This window comes from Nematolebias whitei, chromosome 20 (genome assembly GCF_014905685.2).
Source record: "Nematolebias whitei isolate Nwh7 chromosome 20, NemWhi1, whole genome shotgun sequence".
NCBI classification, from domain to species: Eukaryota; Metazoa; Chordata; class Actinopteri; order Cyprinodontiformes; family Rivulidae; genus Nematolebias; species Nematolebias whitei.
This window is the reverse complement of record NC_056517.1, coordinates 37,249,003-37,273,020: the sequence shown is the minus strand read 5'-3', so window position 1 is coordinate 37,273,020 and position 24,018 is coordinate 37,249,003. Positions and strand designations below refer to the sequence as shown.

The following is a 24,018-nucleotide window of genomic DNA, read 5'->3' as shown; positions in this document are numbered from 1 at the left end:
ACTGGCAGGAAAGTCACAAATAACCCTGAAGCTCAATTATACACGCACACATCAACCTGGACGGGGCGGTGGGCTTTTCCGCTGCAGGTTAGGTCTGCAGAACCGGACTGGAACCGAGAGGCTCTTCTGAAGAGCTGGTGAGTAAAATTTTACAGTACTGTACAGTACATGTATGTATGTTGCTAAAATGATGTCGGTTTAAGAGCTTGGAACATTGCAAAAGTGCGGGAAGGGTTTATAAAGCCTTGTGTATATATATATATATATATATGTATATATATATATATATACCGATTTTATTTCACACGTTTTTTTTTCTAGGATGGATTATTGCAATGGTTTGTTATCTGGGTGTCCAAATACTTCTTTAAAAAGTTTTCAGTTGATCCAAAATGCTGCTGCCAGACTGTAGGTTTATCATGGTCCCTGCAGTTTCCAAAAGCAGAATGGGAGGAACATCTTTCAGTTATCAGGCTCCTCTCTTGGGGAACCAACTGTCCATGAGGCTGACACATTGTCCAGTTTTAAGACTGGGATTAAGACTTTCCTTTTTGATCAATCCTATAGTTAGGGTTGGCTTGTTATGCTGCTATAGGCTTATACTACTAGAGGACAAATTAACCTAATTTCTTTAAATGATTGTTAAAACTATAGTTTTCATTTGATACTATTTCTATCTCAACACATAATTCTTGACCTGCCATTGTGTATCTATTCCTACCAAACCCAGCCGGTCGAAGCAGATGTCCGCTTGTCCTGATCCTGGTTCTGCTAAAGGTTTCTTCCTCATGAGGGAGTTTTTCTTTCCACTGTCGCCTTCACGCTTGTTCAAGATGAGAGTTCTGTGATGGAGTTAAACTCAAAGCAGTCTGCTCCTCAGATAAATAGTGCTAAATTATTATTTTTATATATTAATGTTTCTTTTCAGTGCCCTGAGACGACATGTGTTGTGACTTGTGTATAAAAAAACTGAATTGATTTTTTCATCTATCGCGGTGGTGTGTGGAACGTAACCCCCACGATAATCGAGAGACTATTCATATTCATGGAAAAACATTATCATCAGGAATTAAATACAAAAGCAAGAACATTGCTAAATAGTTACACGTTGGATAGGAACGCAGTCGGGGTTTTGGTTTATTCATGTAAAATTAATGTGCTGATACAACACAACACTGTACAACGTGCAAACCATTCAGACTTGGACCATAAAACAGGTGGTGATGCCGGAGTCTCCTCCTTTGTTTTTGTACTGTCGGACTATCGAGCATTAGCCAGAGTTGCAGTCTGTTATATGTCAAACCTGTAATTGCAGTGTCGCCACACTGCCGACTTTGTTTACACTGGGATCTGCTGGGTTCAAACTCCTCATCACCAACTGTCTGACATTTTAATGCAAAGGCAGCAGAACTATTAATACTGGGGTGATTATTTACAGCATTTGTAAACACTGGAATTAGGCATATTCTTGAGTCCTAAAATGTTCATTTTCTCTCTTTACAACTATGTAGGACCATACAAAACATATAATAACTGGTAAAAACATATCCAGACTGAATCTTTGTTTTACTTCTCTAGATGCCAAAGCCAGTAGACTACAGCTCTATGTGCACATCTTAAGGTCCTCTAGAAGGTCATCTCTCTCCCAACATGCGGCTCAATGGTCTAACACCAAATCTTCTATCAAAATGTCACTAAGCGTTAGCCAAAAACAAAGGAGAAAGACTGTGAACGCCCCTGCATCTATCCCACTGTCAGAGCCATGAATAGGCCTGCTCTGGTCTAATTAGACTTGTTTATTTGTTGCCGTGCAAAAATGAAGGGATGAAAAACGAAGTGAATGAAGGCAGAGGGGAATTATCTCCTTCCTCACAACGTGGGAGAAGCTCAGCTCCCATCAGCGAGCACAAATGCACATGTGCACACAATCACAACCACAGAGACGGGCCTAATGCTTTTAGTTTAAAACAAGAGAAGAGGGGAAAAATGTAAAAAGAATGAAACGGGAAGGGAGTTGCGTGACCATTTTTTTTTTGTCTTTACTTCTTACAACAGGTTTTAATGCAGCCCTCGTTTGATGCCTGGAGGTGTAACATTAGACACAAGTTTCAGTAGACCTCAACAGTGCTCTTCACACCCTTTTCTGTCTGCCTGTCCCATTCCTTATGTCTCGCTTGTAAGCAAAGGCCCTCATTACCAAAAGACACCTTATCATTACTGCACAGCAAAGCCCAGACACCTTGAGCGCCTCATCGTTTAACACAGGAATCTTGCTTGACAAATTTCCGTCACTGCTAAAACGCCTTTTTGGCACGTAAAAATCCAAATTATGCTTTGTACATTTGTAGAAGGAAGCAAAAGATGAACAGAGCAAAAGTGTTAGAAGAAGAATGTAGTGGACAGAAGGGTTTTTTAATCTCTCCTTTTTTAAAAAAAATCAGGTATGCAGGATCCATCACTCAGGTTTGATGACAAGTAAATTAGTCTCAATGGTTGCTCAAGTAACATTACACCCAGTTCCCCTCAGGCTCACACATGATATTGTATTATTGATTAAAAAGTGGGGTGACAGAGGTAAAAAAACTGAGGTGTAAGGGTTGTAGGAAATAAAAGCTGTATTGAGTTGTATGCAAACGTATGCAAACTTGTTGATAAGATAAGAAATTATAAACCCAGAGGTCATGTTGCATTTATTCCTTCTCTTACAAGAACAATCCATGTCTGATTTAAGGTTAGATTGCAGAAGTCTCTGGCTTTATTTCAAGCAAAACTGCTCAAAGGAACCCACTCAAAAAAAAACTCCAATTGACTTTAAAGTTAATTTTAGTTCCCCTAATTTTTTTATCGTGACACTTGCATAACTTGTTTATCCTGTGTCAAATGTCAGTGTTTACATGGTGCTTGTGCAGCCTCGCAGAGACAAAGTTTAATGGATTAAAGACAACTTTGACCGGCTTTAACATTCTTACAAATGAACTTGGGGCTTACGGAGTCCAGTTTAAATACGTGCACAAGCCTCACGCCTTTGAAGACCTAACACTTCAAACTAAACTCAAACCGAAACATGAAAATAAACAGTCAGACGCTGCTGGGTCACAGTCACCACTTACTGTCCTTGCTAAAGATTTTTTCAGCATCAAAGGGAAAGCCAATCTACATAGCTAATGCCTCCATACACACACACACCCTCCCCCACACCCCCCAGCTCAAACTCAAAACAGCAGACTGGAGAGAGTGGAAAAAAAATGGGGATTTTTCTTTTGCCGACAATCTGGAAACACTCTCAAGTTAATTAGGGTTGATTGGAAATGAACCACACAAAGGGCAGCTTATGTCCTGACTATTACAGCCATGCACAGCTGCGTGCACGTGCACGAAGGGTTTCTTACACCACCTTAGGAGGGAACTATGGGAGAACTTGAGTACTCCAGACTCATCATTTTTTAACGTTTACCCCCGTTCTCCAATCGAAGCGTTGGAGAATGTGTGACGCCTCCACTGCCAGCCCCTGACACCACAAAAGGCAAGAAGGTAATTAAGTTTGAAAGAATGGAGGCACTACTGCAAACAATGTGCCAGTGTCCACAGGGAAGGATATATGTGTGTGCATGTTGAGGGTGGGGTGTGGGGTGGAATTGGGTAGGGGTCAGTGGAGTCATTAACATTCAGTGTCCGGGTGAAAGAGAAGAAGGAGGGCAAAGGGGAACTGAGGATGACGTTCTGTCTCTTTCTGCGTCTCACTGTCTTTCTTTATCACAGCACGACTTTTTATATCTCCTCTTTTTGTTTTCTCTCAATCGCCCTAACATCTGGCATGAACCCCTGCCAATCCTCCTTTATCTCCCCATTCCCAGCTACCACACAGTTACGCACTTTTTGGCCCTGTACTTGTAGTGAGGGGTGCCCCCTTACATACAACACACACCACAAAAGAAAACCTCTGCATCCTGATTTTAAATTACCATATTTTCTGCCGTTCACGTCGCACCGCCCTATAAGTCACATCAGTCCATATTTGTCTAAAAAACGTGGAAAAATCCATAAGTATGTCGCTTCGCCGTATACGTCACATCTATTATGCGTCACCGCTGGCGCGTCGCGTCTGTTGTGCATCACTGCTGACAACCTGGAAATGTGGACCGGTGTTGTGCCAAAAATCGATTGGCTGCCAAATGGCGGCTGTGGGACTGTGCACGGGAGGGCTTTAACAAGAACTGAACAAGATTAGCACTTAAAAGCAATTATCTGTTTGCTCAAAATTATAGTAAAGGTGTGTCTCAGTTTAACTTTTGCTTAAAAAATGCACTTTAATGGTCAAATCAGCTGTATTTCAAAAATAGCTGTGCTGCCCCGGTGCTCCGGGAGCGTGCAGAGGGAGGAAAAAAGGACGGAGGAAAGCTGCTCGTTTTTTTTAGAAATTTAACAAGAAAAGCACTTAAACAATTATTTGTTTCCTCGAAATTATAGCAAAGGTGTGTCTCAGTTGAACTTTTACTTAATAAATGCACTTTAATGGTCGGATTAGCTGCATTTCGCAGGGTAGCTGCAGCTGGTTTAACTTGCTCCAAGCAGCGAGCAGAATTAAGGTGGGGGTATATGGCAAGCCAATTGTGTCATTAATAGCTGGTGAAGATTCTCAGTCATCCAGAACATGGTAAGTTCAAAAAAAGTTCAAGACAAAAACAATAAAGTATCAAGTATAATAAATAAAGTCCAGTTGTTTTAGTCTTGAACATTTTTGAATTTGTCATTATAGCCATGTCTACCTATTACATGATACAATGGCATGCTGTACAGGTACTACTACTTTGCTGCCATTTAGGGACTGAAAATGGTGCTGTTCAAATTTTTTTTAAGTCAGAATGAATGAAAACTGTCATATCTCAGCCAAAAAATTATTTATAAATATGGGAAAAAATACATAAATACGTTGCTTCGGCCTATAAGTCGCAGGGAATGTAAATTATGCAAAAAAAACGTGACTTATAGGCCGAAAAATATGGTAATCCTTTTAAACTACCGTATTTTCCAGCATAAGTCACAGTCATGCAACTTATACGCCGAAGAAACGTATATACTATTTTTTTATATTCATAATGCAATTTTTGACTAAAAGCTTTAAATTTAGAAGAACTGCAACAGCCGGTCCTCCCGTGCGCCTCGCTTCACTCAGCTGGTGCAGGCGGAGGAACGCTGAAGAGCTAGCGGCTCCAGCCGCGATGGATGGATGGATGCATGGATGGATGGATGGATGGATGAATGGACGGAGCTGCGCTGACCAATGATGCTGTTTTGTCCATTAAATAAACACATAATAAATGCGACTTATACGCCAAAGCAACTCATATGCAGGAAAATACGGTACTTTTCATGGCCAAGTCTGCAACTTTTTTTCTAAACTTGTGCTTGAGGATAGAGCTTCACACACAGTACCCCTGTTGGTTACCACCTGAGATTGCTAAGCTACCCCTACACACACACAAACACACACATTTGCTCATAAAATATGTAACAAAACACAAACCCAAAAATCACATAAGGCCCTTTCATCTTTCTCACAACCTCTCCAGAAAGAGCAGTTTAACTCAATTAGCAAAGAAGGTCATTTTATTTAGACTCCTACGCAATTTGCAGCACACACACACTTTAATACACACTGACTTACACAGTTTATGCAAACTGTCCCTCTCGCACGTGGTAGGAGCTAAGAAAGAAGTATTCATTGCTCATGCATGTGTGTACGTCTGTGTGTGTGAATCAGAGTGTGCGGATGTGCGAGTGTGTGCATGTGTGTTCAGACAGGGGAAAAGATCATGAGACGCATTTACGTCAGATGAGTGAATCAGACAAACCGCTGCTAATTTCAATGAAGGGTTCTTCAGAGGATGGAAGGAGGATGAGAACGAGATGTTGGCAGTACACACAGTGACAATAGGCTAAGAGATGAGCAAGTAAAACACGTGTATGTCAAAGTTCATGCTCAATAATCCAGGTAAAAAATCCAACAAAGTTCAGTCAGATCATCTGGACGATTATTTGTTTGCTTTTTTTAGATGTTTCATCCTTCATCCAAAGGACTTCATCAGTCCGAGGATCCACAACAAATTAAGTCCCACAAGCAGCACACTCACATAGTGGACCAAACAGTTTGCTGGTGATAAGATGGTTTCCGGGGCCCACCTTTTCCCCCATCGACGACTCTGAGGCAGCCATAGCCAAAGTGGTTCAAAACATCAAAGTCCATGCTCAATAATCCAGGTAAAAAATCCAACAAAGTTCAGTCAGGTCATCTGGACAGTTTCTTCTTTTTTTTTGTGTGACGTTTTGTCCTTCATCCAAATGACTTCATCAGTTCGAGGAGCCACAACAAACACAGTCCCATAAGTGACTTACTCACATAGTGGGCCAATCAGTTTTATGGTGATAAGATGGTTTCTGGAGTCCACCCTCTCCCGTCGACTCCTCTGAGGCAGCCATAGTCCAGAGGACCTGACTTAACTTAAAAATAAATAAAAAAAAGTCCAAATGGCCTGACTGAACTTTGTTGGATTTTATACCTGGATTATTGAGCATGGACTTTGAAGTTTTGAACCACTTTGGCCATGGCTGCCTCAGAGGAGTCGGCGGGGGAGAGGACGAGCCCCAGAAACCATCTAATCACCAGCAAACTGGTTGGTCCACTATGGGAGTGTGCTGCTTGTGGGACTGAGTTTGCTGTGGCTCCTCGGACTGATGAAGTCCTTTGGATGAAGGATGAAACGTCTCAACCAAAGGAAGAAACCGTCCAGATGACCTGACTGAACTTTGTTGGACAACTTGTGTGTTTGGTTGTACAGCTACTCCCCCCACCGGTTTCTGCACAATTACAAGCAGCAAGTCACCAACTAATTGTTGCGTTGCAGTGTTGTGTTTTTTTTACTAATCTGCCTCGCTTTGTCTTTGCATCTCACCAGAGACATGGATTAGCGCTAAAATGATGACTGCTTAATCCTTGATTTGCCCGAGCTAAATAAATATTAATCTACCCCGCTCATCATGCTCTTGTAAGGTACAACATTCACAGTCGAGAGGCCTAAGCTGTTACATAAACCAGAGCCTTATCTATTGAGGCAAAACCATGAGACCATACACACACACATCTCTCTGCAAAAACACATCTAGCCAAAGAGGGTGACACAGTGGGATTACTCACCAGAGAAATTAATAATCCTACTAAATACCAACAAAAATAAAAATACTGTTAAACTACGAGCCTTTGTTTGAAGTGTGTAAACACATAGTTATATTTCAGTTCATGAAAAAGTATAAATATCACTCGTTTGTTTCGGTTCAGGCCGCACTGTCTTTCCTCCTGACTCTCAGCAGGTTTAGCACAGTTGGGGCAAGATGAAAAATGAAAGCTGCCATTGCTGAAGTCTCGTGCACACACACGTATTTCAGCTCACAAGGCCTTGGTGGTACAGCGCAGAAGAGGTTAAGCAAACACTGTCCATGTCAGTCAAGGATAGTGTGCACGCTCCAACGGACACACAGAGCGCAGTCTCTGACGCAGGCGTCTCATGTCCACCTGGCAAACATAAACGACTGGTTATACCGCCACTGGCTACCACCACTTTCAAATTATCTGCTTTTTTATGCAGGGAAACAACTTGTGTCGCTTATTTTGGGGCAGCAAATATATGATTTTTAAATACTTGACAGAGAAGTCTGAAATTTAAAAAAAATTAAAAAATCATCAAGTAAGTTTCCTGCTTTGCGAGAAAACGGGCCGATATTCCGAGGGCTATTATTAAGCATTACAAACTAATGTAGCAACTCCCACTTCTTGTTGCCAAATTCCTTTTAAGGAAAAAATATGTCACAAATGTTGCCCTATCTGGTGAACCATGTCTATCAGTATAAAGTTATGAAAATGCTACAGTGCTGCAGCACAGAAACCCCCTGTAGAAGTCTATAGGTTTTATAACAGCTGTGTTTGCCGGCTGTCTCGCGTGCTTTGTTATTACTCAATTATGGCCTGAACAGGTAGGGACAACTTGTCTCTCCACTGTGTCACAGTCAGCTGATTTATGTTTGTTAAACTTGAACTTATAAGTCCAATTACAGTCACATCCAGACGTGGGGCATGATGAGCAAAGACACCTTGCAAATCACGATACGCTGACCAGATCTTCCACTTCTTTTCCAGGAGTGAAAATAAAGTTTAAAGCTCAGACCCCTGCTGTTTTCTAAAGACGATGCTCAGCAGGACCCTTAGCCCTGTCATTATTTTCATGAACATAATCATAGGGCAGGTATCCCGGCTGACGCCACGAGCTATGCGCCTCTGCCTTAAACATCTCCTGAGCACTCCTCTTACACGCCACGAAAAGACCGTTAATGTCTTGAGCATTTTAACAGAAAATAATGTGCTCATCTTACATTAGAGGGGGAAAAAATGAACACCAATTTAGTCACGCAGAGACAGGAGCAAGCAAAGGGGATGAGTGGAAAAACATACAATACCTTTTGGCTTTCAAAGAGCTTGACTGCTCGTGACAAGTCTCATTTCTGGACCCAGGGAATTACTAATTAACTTACGCTTTCAGCTCTCTATTTAATTAGAGAGATCTCCAAATGAACTTTAGACCAAAGCCATTTGCTTTTTTAAACAAACCCCCTTTTTCTGACAGCTGTTGTGAGTTTGCCCTCTTCTCACAAAAACCCACAAGGAGAGCACAGTTGTTATTTATGCCCTCCTTTTCTGGTTACTGTAGGAGGATGGAAAGAGAACAAGAGGAAAAGGAACAAAAAAAGGAGCAGCAGAGTTGAAAAGTGTACATTTTAATTAGATTTCTCTACAAACAAACAACCGTCACATGTAATTAGCATAGTTTTAGATTAGCGCCACAATATTCCTTTATCAAATAAACACCATGTCAGGCAGATCTGGGCCAGCCTGCTGAGAGGGAGCTCAGATAAAATGGACCGATTACCCTGATTGCTGTAGGAAATAACCACTATAAGATACAAAATAACAGCTTTTTATAAATCAAATATGAAATATTAAAAGCTTTTTCTCTCGCTCTCTGTATATTCATGTAATAATATGTGCTGCATGTGAAAACCACAAGGCCAATGACAAGGCAGCGAAGGACCAGAGGCTACAATGTATTTTTTTTTTATTCCCAACAAATGCATACAGATTGTGCTTACTGCAAAGCAACACATTCTTTAAAGAAGTGTGAGACTTTTCTTAAAAATATGCACATCATAAAAGGAGAAAAATAAATAGAATCAATCGTGAAGAAAGTCTCTGCCTTAAATTTATCAATATTCCCAAAAGACAACAGTTTCCAACAAGTTAAAGGAACTAGATCATCCGTTACGTTCTGACATTTGTTTAGGTGTTGTGTTAAAAAAAAGGCCATTCTTCAAAATACTTTGCTTTTTTTAACCGTTCCCCCAAAGTTTTCCTCTATCGGCTCATCTTGGCTGGGATGAAACAAAGCAAAACGCCCCTCTGTATTTAGTCTAAGTGCAGAGAGCTGACACATTAGTAAAACCCCTGACAAAACTAGCCCCGTTAATACCTTCAATTTCATATACAAGAACATTCCAGGACGGGCTCTGCTCTTCTTCTTGTCTGTCACAGAAAAAAAAGACAACTTTTCCCTTTCTGTCTCACTTTACTGCTTTCAAAAAACAAATACCGTCCTCGCCGCCGTCGCATCAGTCCAAATATGTCTAATAAAGTGAAAAAAAAACCATTAATATGTCACTTTGCTGTATACATATATGTACATTATATGTATATCGTTGTTGTCCATTGTTGTCATCATTCTTTGTTGAAATCAGGTCTCTCTTGTAAATGAGTCCTCGAGGCTCAATGGGATTTACATGTCTAATAAAAGTTGAATGAATGGAAAAAGTAAAAGTCACATTTGTTACGTGTCACTGCTGACAACCTGGAAACGTTGGCCGGTGTTGTGCCAAAAATCGATCGGCTGCCAAATGGCGGCTGCGGGAGCGTGCACGGGAGGACTTTAACAAGAATTTAACAAGATTAACACTTAAAAACAATTATTTGTTTGCTCAAAATTATAGCAAAGGTGTGTCTCAGTCGAACTTTTACTTAATAAATGCACTTAAATAGTCAAATCTGTTGCATTTCACCTGGGTGGCGCAGCAAAATGCAGCTGATTTGACGTTTTCTCCAGGAGTTCTGGTGCCTCTGTATGGCAAGCCAAGTGTCTCATTAATAGCCACTTGTATCTATTAATGACACACTTGGCTTGCCATATTAACGAGGGCCCTCTAATGGCTGAAAATGGTAGTGTTCAATATTTTCCATGTCAGAATGAATGAAATTGTCAGATCTCAGACAGAAATTGGATCATAAATATGTTGGGGGAAACATAAATACGTCGCTTCATTGTATAAGTCGCAGACATGCTAATTTATCCAAACAACTGAGACTTATACAGCGAAAAATATGGTAATTAAGATTATTCCACTATAGATGTCAGGCAAAATATAATAAAATTAAAATTAAAGTCAAATTTGGGAAGGAGTGACAGAGACACATGCTTGAATTAGATCAGACTGGGACTCGGACTAAAGAAGGAAATACCTGCACTCGTTTTTTATTACTTATTATATTTTAACAGCTTTAAATGGAACACATCTATTTTTATTCAGTGCAGCTTTGTAAGCTTTTTTAGCACCTAAAAACAACAAAAAAGTAACATGTATTTTTTTCTAGAAGTGTACCAAATAAGTCTGTTTTGCAGGGACTTTACACACAACTAAACTACTTTTTTTTCCGTACTTTTCTGAAATTGTACATTAAAAGTTTCCTTTATATTTGTGGAGTCTGAATTTTACAATACTACAAAAACTGGTTTCCATGCAACCCAAACCTAATTCCTAGGTCTCTTTACTTCGTCTCTCATTACACTGTTTGTTTAAGACCACAAGTCATGCATAATTAATTAGCCACTTATTCCCTGACAAACCTTGCCAATGGCCTTGATATCAGCATGCTATTGCTCTCAGGAATACCACATGTCAATCATGTCCCAAACCTGGAGCGTATATGCATACATGGACACATGCAGACGCCAACAAACAAACAAATTACAAACAAAAACCAAGAAGAAAATACAGCTAATTTGATGCATTGTTCTAATGATTATACTGCCACAGTCTCACTCCTGTCTTATTTTCAATTTTTCCTAAAGGTCTATAAATGTGCACATCTTGTGACCGGGCTCTTTGCCTTTGTCTTTGGCCAACAGGGAAGAGAATGTATCATTTGTCATGAGACGTCTTGAGCTATTGTGGGCTGTTTTTTTTTTCTTTCTCAAACCTGGAGAGACTTAGTCATTCATCAACTATTTTTTTTAGCTCAGAGATTGTTGCTTAACTTCTACTGGAGTGAGGTAGCTGTGCATATTTTTCACGGTTTTGTTTTTATCTTGCCAGCTTTCACAGCTCTGAAAATACTTCTGAGAGCAATCAATAGAACGTGGCATATAACCTTTTGTTCCACGTATTGTTTTGTCGGTACGTACAGGAGGGACAAACCTTTCTAAAATAAAAGACTGCTGAACACTTTGTTGGCTATATAAGATAAGGATTTTGAGGCACTCACATGGACCTGAAGAGCTGAGCAAGTGTCCTTCCCATTGAATGTATCAAAAAGTGTAGAGGACAAACAATGTCAAAGGTAAAGTAACTGCCAAGTCATATCAGCAGAAAAAACTGCTACGATACAACAAAGGCTTATATCTTTAAGGAAGTTCTCTTTGCATTCACATTCCTGGGTTGTTTTTTAAAAGAAAATATTCTTACTTCAACTCAAAGCTTGTAAATTAATCCTTTTTAAAGGAGCATAGGATGATGGCAGATGAAACAAAAAACACCTTAAGAGACAAAAATGCATAGGTTATACAAGAGAGAGATCCCATTCTGTTCGACCTAAACCCAAGAATCTCTGCCATCCCCGAACCCCACTAGACCTCAGATCAAACAAAAAGAGAACTCAAACACGGTCCTAATTGTTCTTTCCCCACCCTATGAAACTCCCCCCACTTCCACTTTGAAATGAAAAGAACAAACATATTATTCTAAATGCCTAGCCCTGTGTTTTTCCATGGCTAATATCCTGTATGGGATGATGACTGATGCAAAATAGGCACCAGAGCCTGAGAACGGGACGGAGCACAGAGGGTAGAGAAAAATCCCCCCTTTTTTTTAAATTCTCCCTTAAGAGACTGATGAAGGCTTGCCGAGATGAGAGAGAGAACACGAAAAAAGAGACATGAGAGAGAAAGAGAGAGAGAGAGAAACAGAGAGCGGGAGAGGAAGAGGGTAACGCAATCCTGACTGGCGCTGGACCAACAGCAACAAAAACATTTAGATAACCGCGCTCAATAATGAACGATTTCAATGAGGACAAAAATTACATTTCCTACAGATAACATGCCCCCTTCCCATAACAGAACTAAAAGAGCCTCGAAACCACGTCACGCTCCAGAGTGGAGCACAAGAGTATTATGCAGAGGGAGGGTTGTAGTAACTATATTAGTATCCCTTTACCCCGCCAGAGACGGTACTTTACTGGTCACTAGAAGTTGGCAAAACCAAAAGAGGCAAGAAAAATATAAAGCCTCTCCAATGAATTAATGAGCTTTTACTTTTACAGCAACTCATCTTTCTTCGACTGTGCTAAGGCACCACCAGTGACGTGGCTCACAATATTCCCAAATGTCAATACACACTACAAGAGCCACTCCAAAGACAACCCAACAAACACATAACCGAGGATCACTGCAGCACACTTGATCCTCACAGGTGGCGTGGGTCACGGTAAGAATGGCATCCCCACCTTTCTCATCCTCTAAGCACTCACTTCCTTTCATGCCAAAATCTGTCAAGTTGCTTGAGAGGGGAAGAGGCAAGAAAAGAGGAGATATAGTGTGGAAAGGAGGTAGAGAATAAGAGAGGGAGTCTTTGTCCACATCCACTCAGCTTCAGCATGTTTCCTCTTCGGGTCTGTCCAGGATTAGCATATGAAAGACGAGGGAAGGCGTGCAAAAGGTCAAAGAAAGAGGATCCCGTCCAATGAGAGACAACAAAAACAGGCCACACCGGCCTTTGTCCTGCTCATGTTCTCCACCATCTAACCTCATGCCCCTCCCTGAACCCAGGATCATTTCCATATGCCAGAAGATGACGGTTGATCATAAATTACTTACAAAGTTTAGACGGGTCATATGGAAGTCACGGTGGGAATTTTAAGCCGCGTCACCACTCCTGCACTCCCTCCTTCTTTCACCACAAGAGCTCACATCACATGCAGGCAATCACAGGAAAGACACCTGCCTTGCAATTTCACAGTTGCCTATGCCCAGATGATATCCGATTAAATCCTCAGCAAACATCTCAATAAAAGGAAACTGTAAGAACAGTGGAGTTTGGTTTGATCCACGAAAGCCGCTCCCTTCCTTCCATGTAAATGCTACCTGAGCCACAAGCATCCACTACAAAACTGTGCACTCCAGTGCTTTCGGGATCCAGTTTAGTATATATAGAGAGGCTTAGAGACTTTACCAGTTTCCACTGTTTCTCTATTATCATACATATTGCTTCACATGACAGCTTCCATCTGCTTGCATCGGAACAAACATCCAAAAACACTGGCCGGGTGTTTCTGGGGTTCCTTCCAGCACAGGCAGCCGTGTACCGGTGGCAGCCTCAGAGACACATGCTAGAGGAGCACGAGAGGGAAGAGAGGGAGGCAGAGAGAGAACAGGGGTAGAGCATTTCATCTCTCTTTCATCTCTGTCACCCAGTCAAGCGTTCAATGCCCCATTCAGCGCCTGCCCAGCATTATGCAAAATAATGCTAATCCCCTTCCCCGTGCTTTCACACTTGTATAAACTGCCGTTCCTGCCTCTGAAAAGCAATTATATCAGTTTACGTTGCTGTCAAAAAACAGGATTAGCATGCAAGTACTAGTAGCACCAACTAAGGCCAAACTCCAGCCACCTTTGTCTATCCGAAAGTGCAGAACATTAAATGTTTGTCCACCCCAGCACTAAAAGGGAGTCAGACAGCTTGGTTGGGGGTAGCTTCACAGGTGTTCTAATTACATATGTGTAATAAAGAAAAAAAAGATAATCTTTCAAAGCTATCTTTGCATTGTACAATAAATGTACAAGTTCAGCATCATCGCCACACAGCTCTCTCCATTTCAGTCTCGCTTCATAGATGGTATGTGCCCACATGAGAAGCAGAGAATGTAACAACAAATGAACCCCCCCACACCCACACACACACACATATGTCTATAAACAATCCACATGCACAAAAACTTGTCTGCGCACATGCAAACACACATTCAGAGCAGTCGGCGTAGTTTTGAATATGCAAATGCTCACAGAAGCAAAACGTTGCTAACAGGAGTCATTGTGGGTCGACTGAAACTGGACAGTCAGGACTTTTTCCCAAAAAAAGACCAGTAAAAAGATGCTCCGCACTCCCAACCAATATCAAGTCAGAGACAAGGACGTTAGTCAGTGCAATTACAAATGTCGTCATGGTGACTAAAGAAATTTGGCAAAGTGACCAGTCATAGACTTAAACGATCAAACTGGTAAGGTGCTAGCCCAAGGGGGGCTGGCATGCTCCTGGCTGCTAGCCCGTTGCCTCACACACACCCATTATTCTCCTTTCTTTTGGCCATGGTGGTACAATAGAGTTACTTGTATCTCAGCCGATACCCACCGGCAGTACAAGCTCTCCGCCTGACAATTTGCATATGTTAATATAATTAAGTGCTAATTACACTAAAACTCGCATATTCAAAAGCACCCTCCCCGGGAGCTATGTACGGGCTTGATCTTGTTCCAAGTCTTTAACCCTCCTATGCATCTCGCTCAGTGTGTGTGTGAGACGAAGAGAAAGTGTGTGTTAGTGGTCGTGCCCCAGGGCTGACACAGGAAGCTCCCTTCTCTGAGACATAATGCTGAGCTGCAGTGAACTTCTTAACTTCTCCCCAGCACAGGCCTTCTCAAGCCAGGAGACCCTGGCCAGTCATTACACACACATACACACACGCTTAGCTGCTAAACATCAGAATGCATCAAAAACTACGAGCGTTAGAGAGCGGCGTAATAGATTGTGCATAAAAGAATCGAGAGACAATATAAAAAAGGACTACTTCCCTCTTGAAGAGAAGCAACATAAGCGGTGGCTAAGCACAAACGGCTAAGATTCATACTTGAGAATTTCCATTTTACCTTGTAATTTTGACCACTTATCACTCAAGGGATGAAAATACTGGATGTGTTCAACATGTAGTCTACAGTAAGCAGGTGCTTAGAATGACAATAGTTATTTTAACCATAGATAAAAGACAAAAGATAATCTACATGATTTCCTTCAGGGAGTGCGTGTATGGCTGCACGAGTGTGCAGGCCTGCTGTTTTGATAATGGAGGACAGGCGGTTGTGCTTTTTACATTGTAATGGCCGTGAATCAGGGAGGAAGCCAAGCGGTCGGGCTACAATTAGAGTTCTTTTGTGCTTCTTCCTCTGTCTCTTTTTCCCTCTCTTTTCTTGCTTTCAACCGCTGACGCTCTACCTATCAAGGCTAAGTTAAAACAGTCTCGTGCAAAGGGTGACTGGTTGAAGGGGGATAAACTGGGGTTGAATGGAGGGAAATTCACACTGTGCTGCTGCTGGACATGCACGGACAGACACATGCACTATGCACGCGCCAGATGGTACAGCAAGAAGGATTAAATAAACACACAGACTTACACCTATTGGCAGGGAGACGCCTCTGTGTGCACTGTCCCTTAATGAATGTCTTCTGGGAGTCAGAGGGTCCAAGCTCATTTAGCTGACTCTCAATGAGATGCAGCATTATGCCTCTACGGTAATAGGCTCCTCCCATTGCCAATAATCATACGCGGGTCATTGTGTCAGAGTTATTCGTTTCTATCGCACGCGTACGCCAGATGTTATTACGCCCGAGAGTAAATCTCTCCAGTAGGTGTCGACGGGCTTCTTTTGAAAATGAAAAAGAGAGAAATGAAAGAAATGTATATTGTTATAGCAGTCCAGTGTGCAGCGAGCTATACTGCTCTCTCAAGCATGACAGCTGGTAATGCAGGTTTGGATGTTGCTCTGCGTGTGTCTTTTTAAGGAGGGAGGGAAGCTCCCCTTCACTAATACCTGCTTCTCGGATTACCACAGCGTCTTAAGTATTCAACCAGACTCCTATTTTCCCTTTCTGACTTTTTTAGCCAAATTGGCTGTCTTTACACTGTAAAGCTGCGATATAGCCCTCTTTACTAAGGGCCTATGGGGGATCCACGTAGAAGAACATTAAAATGCAGCGATAGCCTTGTTGCAAAGCTCCTCTCTATTTCTTTCTGCAGCAAAGGCTTCTAAATCATCCAGCCTCCTCTATTAGACGGGAGACTTATTGAGGTAGAAACCATAAAAAATGAAGAAGGGAAATTTAATCCCTGAAATATTGATTTGCACATTAATATCAGATAGGCAGAGGGCAATCTAGCCAGGTGGAAATGACACATTGTCGACCCCTAGGAGAGGCCCGAGCCAATCTTCTAGCTGCATGTGTCTTAGACCCAGGAGTTATAGGACAGACTCAGCCCCCCGTCTCCCTCTCTCTCCTCCTCCCTCTCCCTTTACCCTCTCATCCCTCTTGCCCCCCTCCATCCACACCCTTAATGAAGGCTGCAATGCTGAAAATGCATTAGCTTTTAATAATCAAGAAGCATTTTCAAGCCAACAGCTTTTGTCCTTCGAGGGCTGTCTGCTCATCTTTTACACTCATGTTGTTTTGGAATAATAATAAAAAAAAAAAAATAAATCCTTACCGCTACGACTAAAATGAAACTCGCAAATATCTTAACAAACAAGAAAAATACACAACTGCAAGTGTTAAGACCAAGCAGAAAACAAAAACAAGGAGGCTGGGGATTGTGCAATTATAAATCATAAGAAATCATCTCATTTGCAAGGCAGAAAAGGGGAAAAATAGATATTTTTGCTGTTTAGTGATATGAAGTGAGACCATCATTAACTGATGTAATTCACTGCAATTAGAACAGATCGTCTTGTTTCACATTTTTACATGTTTTTATCTGGATGCATGTATTTGTGATGGAAAACAGAATTCTGAGTCGTAATTAAATTAATTAAACCATACAAAGTTTCCTGTCTTTAAATATAATAGTGACGATAACGTGAAAAATAAAAGTGTTTAGTTCATAGATCTAGAAAATTATTCAAACAGAAGTTAGCACTTTTATAATACAATTTTATATTATCTCTAAATAAAAAATATTTTTATAATAATAATAATAATAATCATAATAATGGGCCTTAATTGCTTTTGTTGTAAAATGCACATTTTGTTTAAAATTGTGTTTCACATTTAAATGCATCTTGTATTCAGACAACATTAAAAATAATTTTAAAGTCTTTATTTTATGGTAGATAAATACAATCTACGACCCAGGCAAGAAAAAGACAAGAAAGGGGCATGAATGTACCAGTCGTGTCAAATAAAAAACGCTAACCCATCCACACTGGCGCAAATACGGTTCAGTGTGTTCACACACACTACACCGTTACGCACCGGGCGCGAGACCGACTGGCCCCTTGGCCCTGGTGTTTTTTTGTTTTTTCTCCTCCCGTGCGATCGATGCCCCCTCCTTGTCACTGTCGACCCCATCTGAGCTAAGTCTGTGCCAAAAAAAAAAAAAAAAAAAAATCAACCAGGACGCAAAAGACGCACGATAATCTCTTCTTTTACTTGAATTTACGCCTAAAACACTGATTCAACTTAAAAAGGAGGTTTCAAGCTGCACATCCGAGGCTGAGCTAATAACTGGACTATTTGAGGTAAAACATAAAATAAAAAGAATAAAAACATTTGACGCGGATATGGTTTGGATAAAAAAAAAAAAAAGAAGAAAATGTTAATAACAATAAAAGGAAAGCGAGTTTAAATAAAGGCTGTTGTCTGGTTTTGCAGATGCCGATGTTTTGTAAAAACACTGGCACCAGGAGCGGTTTGGCTCTGGGGGGGGACTCGGTGCCATCAGCAGCCGGGGATCAGACTCCACTGCCAGGCGACGCAGCCGTCAACGCCTCGGTGGGCTGAGACGGCTTTTAAACCCAGCTGGGTGGGGGGGGGGGGGGGGGTGGGGGTGGTTGTTAAACTGTAAGTAGGAAAGTGTGTCGCTTGTTTGATTAAAAAGTCTCAATATGTTTATTTCCAAATGTTTCCACGCGTTCGGATGAGAGAAGACCGCAGCTCGGCGTGAATCGCTGCGTGAAAGCGGACTTGTTGTAGGGGGGGGGGGGGGGGGGGGGGACTCTGAAAAGCGCTGCGGTGCATCCAAACTATGACTTAAAGACTCGTGTTGGAAGTCAGCAAAGGTAAAAATGAAGAAGAATCGACTGGAAAAGGAGCTGGAAGCGGACATGTCCGAAGCGAGCGGACTCCAGGAAACGGCATATCCGCAGCGCAAAGCCACACAGACGGTGCGGTGGGGGGGCAGGCGGTCGCCCTGTAGCCTCTAAAGCTCGATCACTGGAGCAGTACGCCACCCAACACGAAGCAAATTCGCGTAAAGTTCGGCGAAAGCCAAGTCAGGACGTGGTATCGTGCTCCACCAGCACGGGCTCGTGCGTAAGGACGCGTCCAATCCCGACAGCCGCTCGCGTTGTGGAGCCAGCGCGCGCCGGAGCTGCTGTGCCATCACCGTATCCCCCTGAGCTCTGGCTAAAAACACCCAGCACCTGTTATCAGGGCAACCCCCGATGTCAAAGATCTTCCAGCGAGATAGATAATCGATACCCGGCCCCTAAATTTAACACACACACCACAAACTGCTCAATAAAAGTTAAAGGGAGAGGTGGAAAAAAAAAAAAACTTACTTTCTTCCCCCTCCAAAACCGTCACCTCCGCTCCACTCTCTGCTCGTGTATAAAACAGTCACATCCAGCGGCGTGCGTGATTACACAACAAAAGGTGGGAAAAACGGGGAAAATTACAATAATCCTCCAACTTTATAACGGAAAACGGAGTAAAATCACAAATGTCAAGCGCTTTCGAGAGAGCTATCCCTTTTTTTGTGGTTCCGGTGGCGTTGAAACGACGTGTCGACGGGCTGCCTCGCAGTTTCTCTTGTGGACAGGGGTCGGGAAACGGAGGAAAGGAAATGAAAATCCGATATGTCTTTATTCTGCTAATTATTATCGTTTTAGCCCTGTTTAAAAAAATGGCTGATTAAGTTGAGTGCGCATGTCTTTGTGTGTCTATTTCCCGATATGCACTCTGGGAATGGGTAGAGAGACAGAGGGAGAGAGAGGGCGAACGAGAGAGAGAGAGAGAGGAGAGAGAGGGAGAGGGAGGGAGCAGAAAAAGGAGACGGAGAGGGAGGGAGAGGAGAGATGTGTAATTAGTGAGTTGATCAACAGTCTCCACATTGCAAATGACGCGCGCGCGGAGGAGCCCTGGCGGCCGCAGAGGTCTGTGCGCCCAGAAAATCCTTTTTTTGTTCGGCTTCTGTCCGAATCACGTGCACAACAATGGACTTCCTCTACAAACAGAATGCACTCAGAATAAAAAGTCCCGTTTCTCTTCCGAAATAATTCAGATTTAATCTGTTTTCTGGGGTTAAATTTAAAAAAAAAATCTGCGGATTTCTTCCATTTTTTTTTTATTTATCTTCCAATTTTCAAAAAAACTGTTTCCTGTGCGTCACAACTTGTTGTCATTGATTATGACACTACAGGTGATTTTTTTTTTTTAATTAATTAAAGCAAATAGTAAACACTCTTTGTAGATTTTGTGAATTTATATAGAAGTTCTGTTTGTTTTATTTAAATTGGTGGATTTTAAGAAAACTAATGTTTATCTTTGTTAATGCGCAAAAAGAAAAGGAGGCATGGATCAGTCATGGCACAGGCCTGTGCCGCGCTCCGAGCCTGACCTGTGCACTGTGCACGATACAGCTTTATAGGTAAATAACATAAACCTAGTCACACACCTCAGATATTTACGCCTCACGTGCACATGATATTGAATTTGGCACAATCTTCTGATATATGCTTAACAGCCAAGCCCCACATGGTGAACAGTCCCCCGTTCGGACGGCTGAGGGCCCCGTGTGGGTTCACCAGAGTCAAATTGAAAAATCCAATAGGGGTCACCCCCAAATCCCCCCTCTCTGTTCACAAGCTCAGTTCAGTGGTGTCCACGTTGGCTGCTCTTCCAGAGTGACCCGGTTCTTTGGCGTGTTTTCCCCTTCAATGCAAACCGTTTACTGTGTTTCCCCAATCGGTTTTCTTTACAGAAGCTTTTGGAGAAGAGGAAGACTTTACAGCCTGAACCGGGAGAAAATCAAGAGATCTTGTTCTCCTTCATGGGAGGAAAAAAAAAAAAAAGGAAAAAAAAAAAATCGAAGCTGGGGGTGAAGTGAACTGCACGAGCCGGGGCTTGGATGTGATGATAAGGCTGCTGCTGGCGAGTGAAGTACTGGGTCTACTTTGCAGCCCACATTGACTGGACTGCACTCACACCAACTGGATCCTTAAGAAGCCAAGAGATCCGAGCCCGACCCGACCCGAGGCTGTTTATTCTGGGTTTAGAGAGGTCTCTGACAAAGAGGGTGGGTGGGTCGAGGTGATGAACAGAAGCGTCACTTTCCACTCGGATCCACGGCTCTGCTGCTGCAGCTGCCTCCCTGTCCTCCAGGGGGGTTTCCAGCCTGTCAGACCTGGGAGGCGTCGCGCACAGACGGCTTGGGAGAGTCGAGTCGTGCCGCTGCTTCTGCTGATGCGCAAAAACAAATCAGTAAAAGTCCGCAGCGCGCGCTGCGGCTCGAGCACGGGATGGACCTGTTTATCATTTGTAATCGGAGGAGTTTATATAAAGCTGCATGTTTTTTTTTTGTTTGTTTGTTTCTTTTTTTGTTTTTCATTGTGCGTCACTCTTTCTAGAGGATGGACTTATTTTCTCCCCCCCCCCCCCCGTTATTTTTTTGACGGGCCCTGGCGACATTTTTTTTTTTTTCCAGCGGAGTTGCGTTTGTTATTCGCCTTATTTTCTCAGAGAAAATGAGAAAGTGCAAAGCGGATTTAAACCACTGATATAGGGGCTCTGCCGCTTATCTTAACCTCCTGCGTTTTGTAACCCCCCCTTCCCCTCCGGTCTCCACCCACCCTTTCTCCCCGCAGACGATGCTCTTTCTCCGGACGCAGCTTGACAATAGACCGCGAACATTTCGCCCCATTTCCATCTCAGCGCCATCCTCAATTAATTATAGATCTGTATCAGTCCGGCATCTGTGTGTGCGCGCGCGTGCGCGTGCCCGTTATAATTGCGCATAGATGAATTAAATCAGACTAAGAAACTTCTAAGTCGCGTTAACTTTGATCAAGATGAGTGAAATTAAACTCTTTGTGGAATGATCAAACAGCACGAGGACGCGCGCATGCTTCGGTTGGTTTCTGAGGCACGGCTTGATAAATAAAGGGAGCCCTGGCAGGGGTTTCCAGTCACCTCAGCAGATCAATAACTTTGAATCGTCCGGAGATGTTGCCATGTTGGTTTGGCGCACTGGGAGATGCCAAACTGCTGCTGATCTTTGAATTATTTAAACAGTTAAAGTTATATTTTGAAGCATCTTGTTATATTCGTTGACATAAATCTCACTCAAAGTGCAACAAGACCTCCACTTTGTTTGGACGCGTCGGCGCTCTCATGGGGCTGACCCCACCGCCTCACCAAGACGCGCACAAAAGCACGCTAAAGTCCACAGTTCTGACCCGCAACCTGCCACAGTGACCCACTCGACCAACGCACACGCGCACATACACACACACAGGAGTCAGCTTTAAAAGAAAGGCCCACAAAACAGAGAAAAAGAAGTTAAGTGCAACTCTTAACGCACGAATCCTGAGGATGTGAACGGAAAATAGACAAAGTATCTGCTTCTCTCTAAACTGTTGCTCCAAACAAATCAGCTTTTTCTTTTTTTAAAGGAGCTGCAACATTCAGAACATTTGATCACATGTGGAAAATTGCTTCCTTTATATTGACAAAACACTCCAAAGTAATGAGCAAAAATGATCTTTAGTATAAAAGAAGAGAGAAAAACGCGTAAAAATATAAAACCAACAGGCACGTCCAACTTTAACTCTCTCCACATTTTCACCTCCAACCCTGAAGCCATCCAGCAGCCGTCCATAAATATGAAATTGTTAGAAAAACTCCAAATTGACCTCCTCTTACCTCTTAAATATCCCTGCCCCCTTCAAAAAAGGCACAAATAAGCCAGTGAAAAGGGAAGAAAAGCGAAAATGGACACTCTTTGGTACCTTTGGTATAAAGCATTCCGTTTTCCTTCTTTCCTGTCTTTCTCTTGCTCAGTAGCGATCCGATAATAGCATATGGAAAGTGTTTTCAAAATGCCCAGATTTGGCACATTGTCATTGAAAAGAGAGGAGCGCAGTGATGCGGTGCTACAACAGGGGGAATGAGTTGCGGATTGGACGCAGCCAGCCTCGGTGCTGACTTATCCCACTTTAATTTAATATTCCACAATCACACACACTAGTGATGGCATATAATTCAAGGAGAAATTCAGAGGGAAGGAAATGCTTTTGTGTGTGTGCGTGTGTATGTGTGTGTGTGTGTTTTACACCACTTTATTTGATTAAGGAGAGAGGCTGCACAATATTGTCTTTTTTTCATCTGTTTCCCCTTCTCATCTTCTTTCCTCCCCCTCTCTTTCAGTCAGCTTTTATATTCTGTTTTTTTTTCTTTCTAAACGAAACAATAGATATTTATTTGTTTGTATTTAGGTCATTTATTTAGAAATCAACAACTCCTTTGCGCGTCTGTGTCACACTGGAACCAGTCCTAACATAAAATCGAGACCCATAAACGCTTGTTTGTAAAACACTGAACCCAAAATCGATGTATTGGGTCATTTCGATCGATTATATAAACGAAAATCCATGCGCAACATGAGACCTGGTATCAGCCCACCCTTCCGCTCCCTTTTAAAGAGAGGGAGGGAGAGAGAGGAGAGGAAAAAACACAGAAAGGAGGAAAAAAAGGAGAAAGAACGCATGTAGCGCATGTCTAAAAACAAAGCAGCCAAGATCAGGACATGTCCAACATTTTCATATCAACGACCCCCTAAATGAACGCATCTTAAAACAAGGGGTCTTATTTAATTGGAGTTTGTTTCCGGGATGGGCTTTTTGTTCTTATTGATTCAGAACTGTGTTGTGAACCTGCTGAGAAGCTTTGGTCAGACATGTGTCCGCTAATGGAATCATGGGTAATGGAATCACATATAAATAAAAAAAAAAAAAAAAGTCTTCTTTTTGACCATGGGAGGTGATGTGGGGGCACCCCATGGTCTTTAAGGGTTCTTGAACCCCACTTTAAATTAAAAAAAAAAAAAAACAACCTCGGATGCCAAAGTGTTTCCAGATGCACCGTGGTGCAAGTCCTGATGACAACAATTAGAAAGAAATGCCCCAATCAAACGGAGCCGGGGATTGCGTCGCGTTTCAGGGGTCAAGGGGACACACCACCCCCTCCCCCCTCCACCCAAACCCATCCACCTCCACCAAATATCACATTTCATCATCATGGCCCCAACAACAAACACGCAACTTCAGGCTGTAATCATGAATGTAAATTCCCAGCGAAAGGCGCGACAGCCGGTGCGCACCGTCCGAGGAGCTGTTGCATAAACTGCGCATTAATATGCAACATGATATGGGGGGATTGAAGGGGTGGGGGGGTCGGAAAGGAGTGGGGGTGACGAGGTGCGGGAGGGGTGGATCAGGACAGCCGGATGGGGCAAAAGGAGGTGGTGCCAATCATGTAAAATTTACATGGGACCACAGCTGCTGGAGCTCTCGAGCAAGAGAAGAGGAGGAGGAGGAGTGGGGCTCTTGAGAT

The 24,018-nt window shown here is 42.5% G+C and overlaps 1 protein-coding gene across 2 annotated transcripts in view; it reads right to left on the bottom strand.

The window, feature by feature from the left end:
- zfhx4 (zinc finger homeobox 4) overlaps nt 1-20,210 on the bottom strand; it is a 96,422-nt gene extending 76,212 nt beyond the window's left edge. Inside the window, exon 1 of one of the 2 annotated variants that reach the window (XM_037693811.1) lies at nt 20,084-20,210. The gene's annotated coding sequence lies outside the window, so the exon portion shown is untranslated. Of the gene's footprint in view, nt 1-18,968; nt 19,371-20,083 lie in introns of those variants that run through there. The other variant, XM_037693810.1, reaches the window with a different exon arrangement.
- Nucleotides 20,211-24,018: the final 3,808 nt, after the last annotated feature.